Here is a 21,691-nt window from a genome sequence, read left to right on the forward strand (position 1 = left end):
ATATGGAAAGAGAGAGAAAGAGATTGAGATTTATTTTAAAGTACTGGATCACAATTTAAGAATTGTGGAGGCTTGGTTACTCCAAAATCTGTATTTAGACCAGCAGGGTGGAGACCCAGGGAAGAGTCAGAGGTCAAGTCCAAAAGCACACTGTTAGTAGAATTCTTTCTTTTTCAGGAAAGATCAGTACTTTTCCTACAAAAACCTTCACTGATTGGTTGAGGCCAACCCACATTAAGCAAAGATGTCTGCTTTACTCAAATTACTCAGCCATTAAGCCACCAATTAATCTCATAAAAAAAAAAAACCTTTACAGAAACATCTAAAATAGTATTTTACCAAATATCCTGACACTGTAGCTTAGTCAAGAAAATTAACCATCACACTGGTTTAAATCCTCTATGGTTCCAATGGAATATAAACATTAGAGTAATATAAAAATATTAATTGAGTTTCACACAACCCTGTCAACGCTTAGAAGAAATATCAGTTTGTATTAAAGTCTTATTCAAACCTTTTATTATTAAAGAATTACAAAACTGTGTTTCCTATATTTTCTCTCCTCTCTTTAAACCTCCAACTCCATCCCCACACCTATCCGCATTCCCTTTACTTCCAGAGGATGCTCTTGTCAAATATTTCATAGAGAAAACAAAAACCATCGGGTAGTGTATTTGTTTGCTACGGCTGCCATAACAAAGTACCTCAAACTGGGTAGGGTAATAATAAAAATGTATTGTCTCACAGTTCTGGAGCCCAATATCTGAGATCAAGGTGTCAGAACAGTTGGTTCCTTTGAGAACTATGAGAAATAATTTGTTCCATGCCTCTTTCCTCACATATGTGGTTGTTTGCTGGCAATCTGTAGTGTTCCTTGGCTTAGGGAGGCATCACCTCAATCTCTGCCTTCATCTTCAAATGAACATTCTTTTGTATGTATGTCTTTGGGTCCAAATGTCTCCTTTTTATGAGGACATAGTTATGTAGGATTAGAACACTTCTAATGATCTCAACTTCATCATCTACGTTCAAGGAAAGTCACATTCACTGGGACTGGAGGTTAGGACTTCAACATTTTTGTGGGAAATACAATTCAACCCAAACATTCCCTTAACCTGGAGTTATCAACTCTACTAGCTTCCATCTTTCAGCTTTCTTTCTGTCTCCTGCTGTAATAGAAATCATGCCCACCCTCCTAAAGAAACCAATCCATTCAAGTGCACTCTTGATCCTATCCCTCATTAATCCATTTATTAAATCTCCACTATCCTGTATTTTCACTTTTTGCCTTTTTATTGGATACTTCTCATATACCTTCCCATCCATCTTGAATTTACGAAAAGAAAAAGCTCATCTTCCTGAATCCCCCAGCTCTCCTACTATCTTTCTCCTTCAAGTCTGTGCCACCTTTCTTAACAATGTTTCAACAAAATGCTTTTACTCCTTCAAATTACATTTGCTCTTCATCCTACTCTAATCTTGCTTCCATTAACACACCTCCATTGAAACTACTCTGGTTCAGGTCATAAATGACCATGTTACTAAATCTAAAGAACAAGTTTCTATCAACTTACTTGATCACTGATAATCTTTAGGCCAGAAGTTTATCACTTGTAATTGTAGGACCACTCTCTTTATTTGGCTACCCTATCTTGGTTTTCATCTTTCACATTCACTATATGCTTGTTCATTAATAACTTTTTTAGATAATAGTTTTAGATTTGTATAATAGTTGCAAAGACAGTACTGAGAATTTCCATAGACCACATACCCAGTTTCCCTTACTATTAATCAGGTATAGGGGTGCCTGAGTGGCTTAGTTGGTTGAGCGTCCGACTTCAGCTCAGGTCATGATCTTACAGTTTGTGAGATTGAGCCAGACATCTGTCTCTGTGCTGCAGCTCGGAGCCTGGAGCATGCTTTGGATTCTGTGTCTCCCTCTCTCTCTGCTCCTCCCCCTCTCATGCTCTCTCTCTCTGTCAAAAATAAATAAACACTAAAAAAATTTTTTAATTAAAAAAAACAGGTGTATTTGTTATAATCAATGAACCAATATTGATATGTTATTATTAACTAAAATTCATACTTTTTTCAGATTTCCTTGGTTTTTACCTCAGGTCTTTCTTCTGTCCCGAGTCCCACCCAAGTTATCACATGTATTTTGGATATCATGCCTCCATAGGCTCTTCTACATGAGGTCAGTTTACCAGACATTACTTGTTTTTGATGACCTTGGCAGTTTTGAGGAGTACAGGTGAATATTTTTAGAATGCCTCTCTATTGCAATTTTGCTGATGTTTTCCTCATGATTAGACTTGGGTTATGTGTTTTGAGGAGGAGTACTACAGAAGTTAAGTGACATTTTTATCACATTGTATCAAATGTACTGTCAACATGACTTATCACTATTGATGTTGACCTTTATCATCTGGCTAATGTAATGTTTGTCAAGTTTCTGCATTGTAAAATTACTCGTTTTATTTACCTCCTTCTTTGGAAGGAAAACACCATGGACAAGCCACATTTATGCAGTGAGGAATTATGTTCTATGTCTTTGATGGCAGAGTATCTACATTTATTATTTGGACTTCTTTTGCACAGGGGAGTTGTCTCTTTTTTCTTTCTTTTTTATTTATCTTAATAAAATGATCTGGGCACCCAGCCATCAACTTTTACATAGTAGGTGCCCAATAAATATTTATTGAAGGAAGGAAAACATGAATGAAATGAATGAATAACTCTGGTAAGGCATAGTTATATTCATAGTTATTTATATGAATCTATATTATTAACACAAAGGTATTGTTCTTTTTTGTAATTGAGATTTTAGTGTTCAATATATGTTTATATTCCCCTTAGGAGATAAAACTATAGTTGGTTTATAGGCTGCCACTACCCAATATGGTAACCACTAGCCATATGTTGGTACTTAAATTTAAACTAATTAAAATGTAAAATTCAGATTCTCAGTCACAATAGCTGCATTTTAAGGGCTCAGTGTGGGATAGCTGTTATCAGACATTCCCATTACTGCAGAAAGTTCTTTGACAAGGATATTCTAGGCTACAATCACTAAAATTTTTCTTTCTTTCTTCCTTCCTTTCTTCCTTCCTTCCTTCCTTCCTTCTTATCTTTCTTCCTCTTACTACGGGCTCATAGTTTTTTTTTATTTTGGGGCATTATAATCCAATACCACTATATTTATTTTGTTGCTCAAATATCCAGCTTTGTTGATTACTTTAGGGAACTACAAATTACTCCAGGCTCACCACATATATTTCCTACAACCAGCCACTTCTCCAAGGAACGTTTCTTGCTTTTATTCTATTCACTTTTTAGGAGCCACTGGTCCCGTGATCTCTAAAAGTTACAGGTTTGGAGGATCTTTCCATAGCCTATCTTAACTTCTCTGTTTATATTCTCTTCCTTGTCATGTCTCAACCACTTCTATGACCTCTATCTAAATGAATTCCAATTGGATATCTTTGAGACCTCTCTTCTGAATTCACCTTATGGATTTAACTTCCTATTCACTTTTGCACTGATATCCCATCAATAACTAGAACTAAACTTAGGTCTTCATAACTGCTTCTCCTGTTCCTTTTCTATTCTTCTTTCATTGTTTGCTATCTTGCCACTATCCATCTAGTCATTCCCACCAAAAATATAAAATTAATTTCTGATACATTTCTCATTATTATCACATATAATCATTACCCAGTCCTGTTTATTCCCATTCTGATTCCATTACAGCTACCCAAATTCAAGGTACAATCATCTCTCAGAGAATATTAAAATGTTTTTCTAACTTGTTTCCAATGTCACAGTTTTATCCTTTATTTCCCACATGTCAACCAGAGTATTCTTTCAAAAACCTAAATCTTATCATACATGATAAGTCAGCTTTTGCTATGTTTTGCTGCAGTAACAACCCAAAATTTCAATGGCTTGAAACAAAAAAGATTTGTTTCTCAATTATATGTCAGCTGCAAGTCAGAATTTCTCTGCTCTACGTGTCTTTTTTTATCCTCAACTCTCCTGTACTTATACTCCACACCTAAAGAAAGCCTCATTAAGTAAACTCTTCATTAGTGGGATAGAACAGTGTACACCTCCCACAGAAGGCACTACAAATTTGAGGCAATGCAAATTATGTTACAAACAGTGAATATGCACAATTCTTTCTCAAGAAAGTCAGCAAATGACTGGAGTCAATAATACAATTCACTACAATCCATCATCTTACACACCAATGTTTGAAGACTTCCCTTTGGCATCCACAAAGTTTAAAAGTTGCTAAGAGAGTAAATCTTTAAGGTTCTCACCATACACACATGCACACACTCACACACACACACACACACACAAAAGTAACTATGTGACATAATGAATGTGTTAGTTAACCTTATTGTGGTAATCATTTTTAAATATATACATATATTAAATCATGTTGAGCAGCATAAATTTACACAATGTTATATGTCAATTATATCTCAACAAAGCCAGGAAAATAATTAAGTAAAATAAGGTTTTCTAAAAAGAAAAGAGAATGAATGGCACATAGCTATTCCTGACCCACAGCAGTTTTGAAATCAAAATAGGGTAATTTTGTCCTCAGGGTCCTTCTCTAGGGGTAAGAAGTAAGAAATGTTCCCTTTTAGACCCTGGTCTTATCACCATAATCTGTTGTTGTCTGTGGTTCTTAGCTTTACACTTTGGTACATCCTTCCACTTCCTTTTTTTTCTTGATCACATCCATGAGGAGCATTACAAGGCTTCTTGCCTATATAATGTTGGAGGCTCAAAGGTTATTTTAAACCTAGAATAGTCACAGCCCCTTTAATACAAGATAGAGGATTCTTTTTTTTTTTTTTTTTTTTTGGCTATATACATTGTGTCAAAAAGCTTGCTTTCTTTTTTAAATTTTTTTATATTTGTTTATTTTTTTAGAGAGACAGAGGGTGAGTGGGGATGGGGGCAGAGAGAGGGGGACACAGAATCCTAAGCAGGCTCCAGGCTCTGAGCTGTCAGCACAGAGCCCGCACCCGGGGCTCATACTCACAAACCATGAGATCATGACTTGAGCCAAAGTCAGATCCTTAGTTGACTGAGCCACCCAAGTGCCCCAAAACTTAGTTTTTTAAACTATTTGATTCCATGTACCTCAGTTTTCCCAAAGATGCAACCACATTTCTTTGTGAAAGTTGTTGCTTTTTCACCAGACTTAATTTTAAATACTTTGAGCTCATTAACCATCTGTGAATTATGCCCTTAGTCTGTTTTCCTGATCCATTTACTACACATGAAAGCATTTGTACTTAAAGTTGTCTTTATCAATTAAGGGGTTTTAATAAAAGGCAAGATTCCTGTCTCTCAAAGAATTTCTTAATGTTGGATATAAGAAATAGTTGTATTTTGCAATGACCCAGAAAAAAAAAGCAGGGGGTGGGGGCAGGGAGGGAGGGAAGGAAATAGAGAAACAAATCATATATATGTTTTAGTCATTTCCTTGCAGACCATGCCCTAATATGCCCCAAATTCTTTTCTCATTTTCAGATTTAGCATGGACTTGCTCTTTCTGCAGGTGATTTTAAACCAACCTTAGGCCAATTGCTAGCTCCTCTCTCCTCTTTCCTGCAGTTTTTTAAAGCCTGTCTCTTAATGCCACAAAGCCTTGCAGGAGGGCAGGAAGATAAGAGATCACTCACTGGGATTTGATCTTTCTCTTTTTTTTTCCTTTTTTCTTTTTACTTTTAGTTATTTTGAAATTTGGGCATTCTCTGACTTCAAGTTATTTTAAGTGATTTTTGTACAGTTTTATTTTTTTACCATTCTGTGTTATTTGGGGATGAAATTTGTATTATAGGGGACTAGGCAGCTAGAATTGTCTTTGGCTACCCTACTACTACATTTAAATCTGTATATACATATATATTATCTTATCAAATCTAAAAATCCATCAAATGTAAGGGGCACCATTATTCTATGTACTACTGAGAAATAAAACATGTTTCCAATTAAGCTACAACATGACATGAAGCCATTTTTAGTAATGTCAAAATTGGTGAAAGGAGGAGATATGTCTTAGAGCAGTGAACAAGTGTATATACATTTTAGAGGTATATATTAATAAAATTTTATGGTAATACATCAAAAATTCATTTCTTACATATTACCAAAACCAGGACCTAAAACGCATGTTGTACCTTTTTTTGAGTATTGTTTATTAATATTCCATTTGAGCTTCAATACCACAAGAAAAACCAAACATCCAATAGGATTATTGCAACTTCCAGCACCACTGAGACACCCAAGGTGAGGGGTGAAGACTGAACTCTACAAATACTCTCGAGCAATGAGACTGGGGATATTCTGGATTTGTGAACATATATACATTCTGGGAAGATGATATACCCCATATCCACGGAGACAAAGGCTCCTGCATTCAAGACCCTACCAGAGCCCACTCTAAGAAGTATATCTTCACCTAATTGTTCATTTGTATCCTGTATAATAAGCAAGTAAACGTTAAGTAAAATATTTTCCTGGGTTCTGTGAGTATTCTAGCTAATTAGTATATCTTAGGGGGGAATTATGGGAAACTCCAAATCTGTAGTCAATGAGACCTAAGTTTCACACACTTCCATGTGGGTAGCCTAGCACACACTTTGCAGCTGGCTTCTGAAGTTGAAGGCAGTCTTGTGAGGTTTGATGCTAATTCCAGGTAGATACTGTCTAAAGTGAATTAAATTTTAAGACCCTTGGCGTCCAAGAATTTGAGAATTAGTGTAATAAGACACCACATATTTGGTGTCAGAAAGAACCTCAGAGGGCTATAAAAAGAATAGTATCTTTTGAATCCTCCAGGAAGTATTCTTCAAGTGAGGAGGCACACCATTATCCTTTCCTCTTTTCTGATGCCAGGAAATCAAACATAATGTTTGGAGCTCGAGAAGTCATTCTGTAGCCTGTCCTTAGGAATATAACTTATATGTGGCAGACTCATAGGATGAAAGGAACCTGGTCTATAAACTATAAGCTGCCATACTAGCTCTCAAGTGCCTATTCCTATATGACATGGAAAGAAATTTTATCTTGCTTAAGCCAGTATTTGTGTAGATTTGTGTCAGATACAGAGCCAAATCAAAACCAAGTGATAAAGCAAACCCTAGAACAAAAGCTTTGAGACCTTAATATGGGATTTTTTACTACCCATGCAATGCTCAAAGTATTCAGCACAGAAAAAGGTCCATGAACAAATTCAAGTTAGAAGAAAGGAAGAGCATACACAGAATCTCCCTAAAACACTAGAGTATGCTTTGTTTTTATTTGGTTTCAGTTGTTTTTTGTTTCTTGGGGTACCTGACTGTCTCAGTGCACACAGCATGTGAGTTTTGACCTCAGGGTCCTGAGTTCAAGCCCCAAGTTGGGTATAGAACTTACTTAAAACAAAACAACAAATTAAAAATTAAGAAATCAAGGGTTTTTGTTTCTTAATTATATCTATCTCTCACCCATTATATCTATCTCTCCATTGTATTCTATCAGCCCAGGAGTCCCAATAGCCTAACTCTATCTTGGTCCCCTGCTACAGAGGTCAAGAGAACAAAATCTAACTGGCAACACAAAACAATCAGTGAAGAGCCCAGCATTTTCAATAGCTCATACCCTAAGTATCTGTTGTTCTTAAGGAAATACTCAGCGAGACTCAGGAGCCTAAATAAATGTATCAATATTAATAATTATAATTAACATATATTGAGTAATGCCATGTGCCATGCACTGTACTTAATTCTTTACTTTTCTTTTCTCATTTAATTCACAAAACAACCTGTTGAAGAGAGAGATATTATTATTTCCGGACAGAGAGGAAGAAAATGAGAGATACAAAAAAGGCAAATCAAGATCTTTGCCCACATGACACAGCTAACAAGTCTTAGTACCTGGCTCCACACAATCTGCCTCCAAAGACCACACTAGCCACTACACTCCACTGCCTCCCTAAGAGAGCTGAAGATCATATCACATGGTCCTAATTAGCACTTGTACTCAGGAGCTTTATGGTTTTTTTAGGCCACCTTCATTTTCTAGACAATTTTTTTCTCAAAATGTGTTCCACAGAGTAGTGGTAGTTCCAAAGGTCAAGCAGTCCTCAGGCAATTTTATTTCATAGACAAAAGCAATGGAACAATGCTGTTCACATTCATTTAATTACTTTCACAGTGTGCATAAAAGATGGCCATAACATGTTTGACATTTCTGCCACTAAGAGGTAGTATAATTCTACTGCCCTTGAAGCCAGCCAGGTCTTAGTGACTTATTTCATTAATAGAACATAAAATTGACTATCAGGGACCTTTAAGTCTGTGTTACTACTACAAGTCTTAAATGTTTCACCTGCATCTCTTGAAACAGTCACTCTTGGGTCCCTAAACCACTTTATTAGAAACCACCTACCTACTCTGTTTTACACCCCACAAGCAAAGATTTTATGACACTTGGAAAAAGAGGAGGTCCCATCTAATCCCAGTTTTCTAGTCACTCCCACTAAAGTACCAGGCATATCAGTGAAGCATTTTGGAACCCCCAGCGCAGCCATCATCACTGAATGCCAAGGAATGAACCCAGTCAGTGCCATGTGGAGCAGGAAAGTCAACCAGCCAAGCTGCTCAAATTCAAAGTCACAGAACTGTAAGATGTAGTTTGAGGTTGTTTAAAGGCACTGAGCTTGGAGACAGTTTTTTATACAGCACTAGATATCCAGAACAATAAAATTAGTAATGATTTTCACAGACTTCCTGTAAGATTCTTACCAATCATTAAGTCTGTAAAAGTCACAGAAGGGCTTCAAAGAGGACACTGGTTAGTTTATTTTGGCTGATATTTGTTGACAGTATACAGTCAGTCTGTGCCAAAGTATTCACATTTGTCTGTAATTGTTTCCAGTTGTTAAATTTGTACTTTCATTGGTACTATAGTACATCATTATGCCACCAATTTCCCCAAATAGAACAATGGCTCTAATGTTGTACGTGGATGAATAAACTTAAGTTTGAAAGCTATAATGTAAAAAGTGTAACTCATAAGAATGTCATGAACATAGTTGAACTTGACTTCAGAAAGACCATAGAAAGTGAATCTGTACATGCTTAGTCAAGTGAATCTATCTGTAAGTATGAGGATTTAGCATAAACAGTCAAAACAGCAGAGTAGGAATACAAAGTACAATGATAATTATCTGAAAATTGGATTTTCCTGGACTGATGATCCATTCCACTGTGCATTGTCTGTACTGAAATGTCAAAGAGTAACATGTAGCCATTTTAGCCATTTTCAACCAAGCACGACAACCTTTCCGGCAAACCAATTAAGTATGTCCAGAACAAGGACTAAATGATTGTACTGGTTATGGTGCTTGGTTCAAAGCAACAGAAACTGACTCTGTCTATAGTAAGTATATGGGGATTTTTTGAAGGACAATTAAGAGCTTAGTAAAGAATCAGTACAGCCTGAGGAAACAGACTTGAAAATGGGTTGATACAAAAGCATTCCTGGGGTTTCTGCATTAGATGCTAATGCGAAAAAAAAAAACCACTCTCCTTCTCTGAGTCAAGAGATCTAGGTAGAAAATTATCAAACTCCAAACTCCACACTCCAAAACTCCTTATCATGCTCCACAAAACTGTACATAATCTGCCCCCTATTATCTCTCTGACCTACTACCCTTCCCCTCAATCTACCCTGACCCCATATGGTATGTATGCCATTAGACATTTAAACTTAGAGTTATACAAAATCACTTACGCTCAGAGTATGAATCTGCTGTTGACATCGATATAATTCATGTACAAGGGAAATGTGCCAGGTGACTTTTTGTTGACTGAGGAAAGATACATCAGAAATAGTACCGATCAGCATCTACTATGTATACAGCATGGAATAATATTACTAAGGGAAGAAATAGTTTTTCCTGAATGTCATTCCGTACACAGCCTTTTCAAAGAACAGGTTTTGGTCCATTGTTCTTAATTCAGTATTAAAGGAAATAGCATAGACACAAATAGAATTAAATTGAAGCCACTGAGTCTATGACATTTCAGTGGCTTTGGAAAAAATAAACATCAATACACAACTCTGCTGGTCAACACTGGATTATAGTGGCTGTTGAGTGGAAATGTACTTACATGAACTTTTTAAAAAATAGAGAAAAAATAGTATTCCTTCATTACAGCAATAATTTAAAAAATTCTATTACTTTATATGACTTGATTAGGTAGCATACTTCAGTAATATATTCAGAATATTTAGTAGGTTGAACCTAAGGTTTCTAAAATATTATGATTTTGTAATATGTTGAAAATAAGATACTTTCTTAAAAAGACAAATCTGTGATATGAATGGCTCAATCTAAGATAATTTCATTCCTTCCTAACACTTGCTTTGTTTCACCCATTGGGAAAAGAAGATGATAGTGCATTCTTGGGCATATTTTTTAGGCAAAACCAAACATTTCAAAAGAGTGTGAAATTTTCCAAAGCTGAATGAAACCAATGCTGACTATCATTCACCATCTATTCTAAGAAACGTTCAATCTTTCTGCTTTCAAAGGTGATATGTTCATTTTGAGCATTTAACCCAAAGCTGAGGTCTTTGCTTACACATCTCCCCATAATTTTTAGGTTTATATTCTATCCTAAAAGTTGAACTATCTGACAGTGCCACCTTATGACAGTCGCCTTTTTCAATGATCTCTAATACTTAGTGTTTTCTAATGTAGAAGAATAAAAGGAGTAAGAGAAAAAAACATCTGGATGTGAAATGTGATCTATGGCTTCAAGTAGCTATAATTTAATAATATATACATTATTCAATGACTCAAATATCATCCCAGTAACTAAATAAAAATTATTTTTATTTTATAAATATTATGCATGTATTTTTATTGCTCTAAACTTGTTTTTTTTTAATTTATCCAAAATTGGTGATTTGGTTGTATATTAAAACATACACGATGACCATTATTTAGTCTATAGATAGAAGTTTAAGAAATATTTTTCTAGATTCTAAGCCAATTTTGTGATTTCATCCAAATTTGTTAATTCCTTTTAGAAGGACTTACTAGCACAATAATTTTCATCACAGTAAATTAATTGCTCAAAAAAATGAGTGCCTGGAAAACACTGAATGTTTTAAATTTTTATTCTAAAATCTCCCACTTCCTTCACTTTTTCCTTACTGTTTTTCATGGCTACCTGCCATACATTCTCACTGAGATATTAGTTCAGTAACTTCTCATCCATTTGAAGCACAGTTGCTTACCTGCCCAACTTTCTACCTTTGTTTGTATTCTCTGAATTCCAGATGGTCTTCCTCTCATGTATTTTCCCAAAATGGCTATAGCAGTATTTCCAGTCCCACATGCTTTCTAGAACCTTGTCACTCCCCACCAAGAGTTATAGTTTATTTTTTTCGGTCCTTAAACGTGGTTAGAATTTTATTACTGCCTCAATGAATAAAATGTGCCATAAATAATGCTGAATGACTTCCAAAGCTAAGTCATAAAAGATTATTTGGTTTCGACCCACTCTTGTTTTTGGATGCTTGCTCTTAGAGCTCATTCACCAATGTCTGAAAAAGTCCAAACTAGCTCATACTGAAAGACCACACACACACACACACACACACAAAACCCACCTGGCAAAGATTGAGACCCCAGGCAATAGTTACCATCCAACACTAAACTTGTGATTGAGAAATTTGTTAGTTGATTCTCGGCCTTAACTTTTGAGCTGCCCCAACTAACATAAAGTAAAATAGGAATGAACTATCCCATGAAGTCTTATGTAAACTGCAGTCTCATGAGCAAAAGGAATGTTGTCATTGTTTGAAGTCACTATTTGGGGGGTTGGTTATGCAGCCATATCTGGAACACAACCAAGAGGTAGCTTGAACTAAGAAACTTAATAAACCCAAGCCCTTACCAACCTACAATAGAATTAACTATTACTGCTGGTACTGGAAAGACAACACCCTGCATAATAACCAGAAAAAGACATAATGATGTAATTAAAATACTCCACGCATGACAATCAACACTTAGCTTATACTTGACATAAAAAGAAAATTCACACAGTAAAATTGGTTTAGCCAAGTACTGAGTATCATGTAAATCAATGGCATTTTCATCAAGAAGGCTTTGACTCCATTCCTTGATGGGCACAGTTGGTTGCAAGAGATAAATAAGGCTGACATGGATAGACAAGTTCCACAAAGAAAATCTGCCAACATTTTTCTCAACTGTTTTTACACAACACTAGTCATGCAGCCTAGCCAGGTCTGTGTGTCAATTCACACAGTTGCAGTTCATAAATTAGGTATTGCAAATTTAGTAAAGGCAACAACCAGATGCTGATATTGTTAACATTTTATATTTATATTAATTTTTAACTCCTGGAACAGTATCACAATAAGTTAAGTTCATCTTCTAAGGCATTCCTGGATCTGGGGAGGAATATGATCAAGACTATTGTTAACCCATTCACACCCATATGTACACACACACACACACACACACACACAGGAAAATTTTCTCCAATATGAAAAAAATGTCAATACCATATACTGTATATATGAACACCACAAATCACAAATTTAAAAACTCAGATTAGGGGCATCTGTGTGGCTCAGTCGGTTAAGCGTCTGACTTTGGCTCAGGTCATGAACTCGTGGTTCCTGAGTTTGAGCCCCGCATAGAGCTCTGTGCTGTCAGCTCAGAGCCTGGAGACTGCTTCGGATTCTGTGTCTCCCTCTCTCTCCGTTCCTCCCCTACTTGTACTCTCTCTCTCCCTCAAAAATAAATAAAGATTTAATTTTTTTAAAAAAATCTCAGATTAGACAAAATAAAAAGACATAGGAATGTGTCCCAAATGAAGGAACAATACAAAATCACTCACACACACACACACACACACACAAACTAAATAAAACAGAAATAAGCAATATACCTTACAAAGACCTCAAAGTAATGTCCATAATGACATTGATGTCACTTGAGGAAATTGAAAGAATTCACTGAGAACTTAAAAACAAAGGAAAGAAAATATTAAAAAGAACCAGTCAGAGCAGGAAAATGCAATAATTGAAATGAAAAATACACTAGAGAGAATCAACAGAAGATTAGAGGATGTAGGAAAACAAATCAGTAATTGGGAGACAAGGCAATGGAAGGCAACCAAGATGACCAACAAAGCAAAACAAGAATAGTAAAATGTGAGAATGGATTATGGAACTCTGTGACATCATCAAGTATAATAACATTCATTTTATAGAAATCCCAGAAGGAGAAGAGAGAAAAAGGGAGGCAGAAAATTTATTTGAAGGAATAAAAGCTGAAAACTTCCCTAATCTGAGGAAGTAAACATACATCCAGGTCCAGAAAAAGATGAACTCAAGGAGGTCCACACCAAGATACCTAATAATTAAAATGATAAAATGTAACGATAAAGAGAGAATCTTAACAGCACAAGGGAAAAGAAAAGACATACATTCAAGGAAAACCCCCATAAGGCTAGCAGTTAATTTTTCAGCAAAAATTTTGCAGACCAGAAGGCAGTAGCATGATATACTCAAAATGCTAAAAAGAAAAAACCCATAACCAAGAATTCTGTACTAGCAAGGTTATCATTTAGAATTGAAGAGAGATGAACAGTTTCCCAGACAAACATAAGTTAAAGGTAATCACTACTAAATCAGCCTTACCAAAAAAAAAAAAAAGTTAAAAGGAAATTTTTAACCACAAAGAAAAGACTGTAACTAGAAGTAAGAAGATTATGAAAAGAAAAAATATCACAGATAGAAGCTAAAATATAATAAAGGCATTAGATCAATTACTTATCAAGCCAGTTTAGAGATTAAAACACATAATTAGAAAAATCTATTTTATATGAAAATTAGATACACGGAATAAAAAGACAAAACATATGACATCATATACACAAAACATTGACAGTGGAGGAATAATTTAATAATTTTATGATATGTTTGAACTTATGTGACCGTCAACTTTTTTTTTTAAATGTGTATTTATTCAGAAAGAGTGAGGGGGTGGGGAAGGGCAGAGAGAGGGACAGAGAGAGAAACCGAAGCAGGCTCTGTGCTTTAAGTGCAGAGCCCGATGCAGGGTTCCATCTCATGACTGTGAGAAAATGATCTGAGCCGAAATCAAGAGTAGGACATTCAACCAAATGAGCCAGCCAAGCACCCTGATCATCAACTTTTATATACTACTATTACATAGGATCTTTTTTGTGAACCAAGTGGTAACCACAAATCAAAAGCCTGTAATAGATGCACAAAAAAAAAAATAATGAGAAAGGAATCCAAGTATAAAACTAAAGAAAACTGTCAAACCATATGGGAAGAAAGCAACAGAGTAAAGAATCAGAGAACTACAAATGTAATAAAAAAAAATAATAATACACAAAATTCCAGTAAGTACATATCTATTAATAATTACTATAAATGCAGGGGTGCCTGGGTAGCTTAGTTGGTTAAGCATCCAGCTTCGGCTCAGGTCATGATCTTGCAGTTAGTGAGTTCAAGTCCCGCATCAGGCTCTGTGCTGACAGCTCAGACCCTGGACCCTGCTTCAGATTCTGTATCTCCCTTCCTCTCTGCCTCCCCCCCCCCCACCCCACTCATGCTGTCTCTCTCTCTCTCTCTCTCTCTCTCTCTCAAGAATAAATAAACATTAAAAAATTTAAAAAAATAATAATAATTACTATAAACGCAAATGGACAAAGTATCTCAAACACAAGGCATGCAGTGTCTGAATGGGTCAAAAACAAAAACCAAAAAACAAGACCCATCTATGTGACATTGTGCTGCCTGTAAGAGATCCACTTCAGACCTAAATACATATAGAGACTGAAAATGAAGGGATGGAAAGGGATATTCCATGCAAATTAAAGCAAACAAAAAAAAAATCAGGCAAAATAGTCTTTAAAACAAAGACTGTAATGAGAGACAAAGAAGGGCATTACATAATGATAAATGGATCAGTCCAACAAAAGAATCTAAGAGTTGTAAATATCTAGGCACCCAACATAGGAACACCTAAATACATAAAGCAAATATTGACATATAGGGGGGAAAATGACAGTACTTTGTAATAGTAGCAGACTTTAACACCCTACTTGCATCAAATGAATAGATCATCCCAACAGAAAATCATAAGGAAATAATTGCTTGTTCCCTTGAAACAATGAAACACAATGAAATACAATGAAAAACAATGAAATACAGCCACATTAGACCTGATGGGCTTAACACATATATACAAGAACAGTTCATCAAAAAATAGCAGATACACATTCTTTTGAAGTACACATGGAACATTCTCCACAATAGTTAACATGTTAGGTCATAGAACAAGTCTCAATAAATTTAGTAAGATTGAAACCATATCAAGCATTTTTTCCAACCACAATGGTATGAAACTAGAAATCGATTACAAGAAAAGTTCCAGGAAAAAACACAACATATGGAGGCTAAACAACAGATGGGTCAACCAAGAAATCAAAGAGGAAATTTTTTTTTAAGGTACATGGAGAGAAATGAAAATGAAAACACAATAGTCCAAAATCTTTGGGATGCAGCAAAAGCAATCCTAGAGGGAAATTTATAGTGATACAGGCCTATATCAAGAAATAAGAAAAGCTGGGGCGCCTGAGTGTCTCAGTCAGTTAAGTGCCAGACTTCGGCTCAGGTCATGATCCTCACAGCTTGTGGCTTTGAGCCCCACATCAGGCTCTGTGCTGACAGCCTGGAGCCTACTTCAGATTCTGTGTCTCCCTCTCTCTCTGCCCCTTCTCAGCTCACACTCTCTCTCAAAAATAAACAAATGTTACCAAAAAATTTTTTTTAAAGAAACAAGAAAAGCTTCAAATAAACAATCTCAACTTACACCTAAAGGAACTAGAAAAAGAAGTAAAAACAAAGCCAAAAAAAAACAGAAAACAAAAACAAAAAAGAAACATAAAAATAAATCAATGAAATTAACAGCTAGTTCTTTGAAAAGATCATCAAAATTGATAAACCTTTAGCCACACTCATGAAGAAAGAGAAAACTCAAGTAAATAAAACCAGAAATGAAGAAGTAACAACTGACACCACAGAAATATGAAGAATTATATCAATACTGTGAAGAATTATAGGGCAACGAATTAGACAACCTAGAAATGAATAAAATTTCTAGAAACATATAATCTTCCATTACTGAATCAGGAAGAAACAGAAAATTTCAACATACCATTTACTAGTAACAAAATTGAATAAGTAATCAACAAACTCCCAACAAACAGAGAAGTTGAGGACCAGATGGCTTTACATGTGAATTCCACAAAACCTTTCAAAAAGAGTTCATACTTTTCTTCCCAAACTATTCCAAACAAATAGAAGAAGGAGGGAAATTTCCAAATTTGTTCTATAAGGCCAGCAGTACCCTGATCCCAAAACCATATAAAAACCCTACCAAAAAAAAGACAACTATAAGTCACAAGCTTGATGAACACATATGTAAAAATCCTCAACGAAATATTAGCAAACCAAATTCAACAATACATTAAAAAAAATAATTCACCACAATCATGTGAGATTTACTCCAGGGATGCAAGCATAGTTCAAAGTTCATAAATCAATCAATGTGATACTTCACATTAACAAAAGAAAGCATAAAAACTGAGTGAACATCTCAATAGATACAGAAGAACCATTTACAAAGTATAACATCTATTCATGACAAAAAAACTCTCAACAAGATGAGTTTAGAGGAAACACACCTCAAATAATAAAGACTATATATGAAAATCCCACAGCTAACCTCATCCTGAATAGTAAAAAAAGTAAATAATTAATTAAAAAAAAGAGGTTTTCCCTAAGATCCTCTAAGATCAGGAGCAAGACAAGGATGTCCATTCTCACCACTTTTATTCAACATAGTACTGGTAGTTCTAGCTGCAGCAATTAAGGGGAAAAAAAGATATAAAAGATATCAAAATTGGTAAGAAAAAGTAAAACTGTTTTTTCTATATTCTGTATAGAAGCACCTTATCAGATATATAATTTGAAATCATCTTCTCATATTATCTGAACTGCGTATTTACTTTCATGGTAGCATTTGAGCAAAGTTTTTCATTTTAATAAAGTCCAATTTATCCATTTATCTTTTGTTGCTTGTGTTTTGATGTCTTATCTAAAATACCATTTCCTAACTGCAGGTTGTAAATACACTAGCCCTTCTTCTAAAAGTTGTATAGTTTAAACTCTAATATTTAGGCTCATGCTCCATTTTGAGTTAATTTTTTGTGTCTATGATGAAGAGGCCAACTACATTCTTTTGCATGTGGATTTCCACTTATTCCAGCATCATTTGTTGTAAAGATTATTCTTTCCTCATTGAATGTTCTTGGTATCTTTGTTGAAATTAATTGATCCTAAATGTAAGGATTTCTCTCTAGACTCTCAATTCTGTTCCATTGATCTACATGTCTATTTACCTTAGATCCTAGTACCATATTGTCATGATAGTCCCATATTGATAGTACCATACTGCCTTAATTACTGTAGCTTTATAATAAGTTTTGAAATCAGAAAATGTGAGTATGCCCACTTTGTCCTTCTTTTTCAAGAATGTTTTGACTAATCTGGGCCTCTGAATTTCCATATGAATTTTAGGATTAGCTTGTCAATTTATATGTTCCCCCTCCTCTGACCAAGGCAAAAACGGTATGCCTTTTTTTTTATAGGTATGCCATTGTATCTGAAGGGAAAAATTGGCATCTTATCAACATTAAGTCTTCCAGTCTATGATCATGCTATCTTCTTTAAGTCTTCTTTAATTTCTTTCAGGAATGTTTAGGAATTTATTAAAGTATAAATCTTGCACTTCTTTTGTTAAATTTATTTCTAAGCATTTTACTATTTTTGATACCATTATGAATGGAATTGTTCTTTTTATCTCATTTTCAGATTTTTCATTGCTAGGCTATAAAAATAGAACTGATTTATGTATGTTGAATGTGTGTCTTGCAAAGTTGGTGCAGTCATTGATTAGTTCTAATAGTTTTTGGTGAAGTTCTTAGTGTGTTCTTATATACTATCATGTTATTTGCAAAGAGATAATTTTACTTCTTTTATAATTTGTATACTAGACACATATTTGGACAAGTTCGTTTGTAGGAGTGTGCTTTTATTTCTTTTGCATAAATACTTAAAAGCTGATTGCTAATTTATACAATGAATTTGTTTATAAGATGTTGCCAAACTAATTTCTAAAAATACCCGTTTGTAATTCTATACCTGCAATGTATAAGAGTTCCAGTTGCTCCATGTATTCACCAATACTTGGTGCTGTTGTTTTGTTGCTGTTTGTCATTCCAATGGCTGGAATATATTGATGTCTTTTTGTAACTTTAATGTTAATTTCCCTGATGATCAAAATGTTGAATTTTTTTTTAATGGACACATTATCATTTTTACAACATCCTTTGTGAAATGTCTGCTCAAGTCTTTCGCTCATTTTTAATTATGTTGTTAACTTTTTATTATTGCATTGTAGGAAATTTTTATATATTTATGATATATGTTCCTGGCCATATTTATGTATTGTGGATACTTTCTCCTAATTTTTGGCTTTCATGTTCATTTTCTTGATAATGCAAACTTTTAAAATATTTACAAAGTCCAATTTATCACTTTTAAAGACTAGTGCTTTCTGAGTCCTGTTCAGAAAATTTCTAAGGCTTAAATTATTCTCCTATGTTTCATTTTATAAGTTGTATAGTTTTGCACTTTGTGTTTAGGTGTATGATTCATATCACATTAATCCTTATATGAGATTGAGATTGTGGTTTATATTTTTCCATTTGGATATCTAGTTGTTCCCTCATTATTTGTTAAATAAACTGTTCTTGGGGTGCCTGGGTGGCTCCGTCGGTTGAGAGTCTGACTTTGGCTCAGGTCATGATCTCACAGATCTTGGGTTCAAGCCCCGTATGGGTCTCTGTGCTGACAGCTCAGAGACCGGAGCCTGCTTCAGATTCTGTGTCTCCCTTTCTCTCTGCTCCTCCCATGCTTACACTCTGTCTCCCTCTAGAAAATAAATACAAAGCAATTAAAAATGTTTAAAAAATAAACAAATAAACAAACTGTTCTTTTCCACACAGTCATTTTGGCATAAATTCTAGACTCCATTTCATTTTCAATGATGTTTGATAGTTTTCATGTCAATACTATCTTAATCAGTGTAATTTTATAATAAATCTAAAATAAGGTAGAGGAAAATACTCAAACGTGGGTTTTTTTAATAGTTTCATATACTCTTGGTTTTCTGCATTTCAAAATAAATTTGAGAGTTTACTTGTCATTCAACAACAAAATATTGATCAGATTTTGACTTAGACTGTATAAATTTATAGATCAATTTGTATATAATTGATATCAACAATAATGAATTTTCCATGCCATAAATATATTTCCATTTATTTAGGTCTTCTTTAATTTCCCTCAACAGACATTTGTCATTTTCAGTGTAAGTCTTCTACATCTTTAAATGTATCCCTAAATTTATTTTTATTATTTTTATTAGTATGATTTCTTTCCTAAAGACCCAAAGGGATTCAGCAAAGATTTCCAGTTTCTTTACTAAGTAACACCCTCTCTTCCGGTATTCTGCCCATAAATTCCAAATGTCTCAGCAACCCTGACTCTGATTTTTGTCTTGTTACCTTATTAAGACACTGAACCCTGTTTGGACTCTACTGCCTCATGCCACAGTTGGGAAACTGACTCCAGGCAAAAGTTAGGCTAATCTTATGTGATTATATTCCCTCAGGGGTCAAAGTCCTGTACTGCTTGTTGATCAGTATCTGAAAACAGTTATTTCATACACTTTGTCCAATTTTCTAGTTGTAATGATGGTAGGGCTCAGTTTAGTACTAGATTCTTTATCATGGCCAGTGGCAGAAATCCATCAGGTTGTTTATTTACTTTGATTTTTTTATTTAAATTTTTAATTAACTAATTCAATCTCATAGTTCAAAATTTAAGTATTATAAAGAGTACCAAGTATTATAAAGAGTACCAGTACATGCTGGTTTGTTCAGCATGTATGCCAACAGGATGGAAAACTTAAGACTACATTTCAATATACCCTTAAGTCTGGGGTTGTAGATGTGAATTACATTCCACCAATCGGATATGCTTTTATGGAAAGTGCATTTGAAGTTGTGCTATGTGAGCATAGAGATAGCATCGAAGTTTTCGTGGTGGAAATAGTAGTGGGCTCACGTGTAGATTGCAGCTAAGGCAAGGATGGCCTATAGCCAGCTGTTTGTCTACCACTTCCTGATTTCTGGACTGAAACTAAATTGGTTTGAATATGCAGTCAGAAGTTAAATGAGCAGTTTTCTGATTCCTCAGTTTCCTGACAGAGGAAAATGTAATATTTCTCTTAATAGTCTTAGTGCTTTTCAGGGAGTTTCTTCTAAAGGTCTACCCTCGAGTCCACCAAAGTGTTTTTTTTAAATGTTGACAATCTGCAGCAAACCCAAATGACAGCCTGATTTCTCCTCAGATTATTTTTCTGCATCTTGTTCATTCAATGTATGTCTCAGATAGGCAAGGAAAACAATAAATGGTGTAAGAAATACCAATTTTCAGGGCACCTGGGTGGCTCAGTCGGTTGAGCGTCCAACTTCGGCTCAGGTCATGATCTCACGGTCTGTGAGTTTGAGCCCCGCGTAGGGCTCTGTGCTGACCGCTCAGAGCCTGGAGCCTGTTTCAGATTCTGTGTCTCCCTCTCTCTCTGACCCTCCCCCATTCATGCTCTGTCTTTCTCTGTCTCAAAAATAAATAAACATTAAAAAAATTAAAAAAAAAAGAAATACTAATTTTCCCCCAATTTCATGACAATTGCTAAATACTATCATTTCATAAGCATGATCTGTTAAGCTCATGATATAGGAAAAAAAAACCAGTAAGATGAATTACAACAAGCCCAAGTAGATGAAACCTTTCGTAAATTTATAAATAGCTTTAATTTAATATTCCAAGGAAATTGATATGACCATTATCTAGTGATGGTATATTTAATTTCTGGATTTATAGAAGCCCAACCTCACAGAAGAGTTGATCTCATTGCAATGACAAAATTATTCCCTGTTTCTATTTACATTATTCTGAATCATCCTACAGATCAGGTCAGAAAAAAAATGAGCCAATTCTTTAATATAAAAAAAATTCCTGTATGATCCACATCATCCTCACATTGCAAGAGCAGTTGAGAGGGGAAAAAGTGGATTTTAATGAAAACAATGTCTAAAATTTCTGACAAGTTTAACTTGGTCTGAAGATCTGATTTGCACAAATCTTCACGAAAAGGCCATATCAACTTGGAAAACTAAATTGTACTCATAAAATAATTCAAGCAGACCCAAGAGGTTTTTTGCATCCAACTAAAATCTTTCCATTTCAGTTGTTGATAATCATAGTCTTTATATAGTGAAGCTTTCATAAATACTGTTCAGCCTTATCATTTGCAGACCAAATCTGCCTTTGCAGAGTCACATCCATCAAAGTCCCCAAATCTAACCTAGACATTGAGTCCAAATAAGGAATATGCATAAAGTTTCAT

The sequence above is a fragment of the Acinonyx jubatus genome, chromosome A3 (genome assembly GCF_027475565.1).
Source record: "Acinonyx jubatus isolate Ajub_Pintada_27869175 chromosome A3, VMU_Ajub_asm_v1.0, whole genome shotgun sequence".
NCBI lineage: Eukaryota > Metazoa > Chordata > Mammalia > Carnivora > Felidae > Acinonyx > Acinonyx jubatus.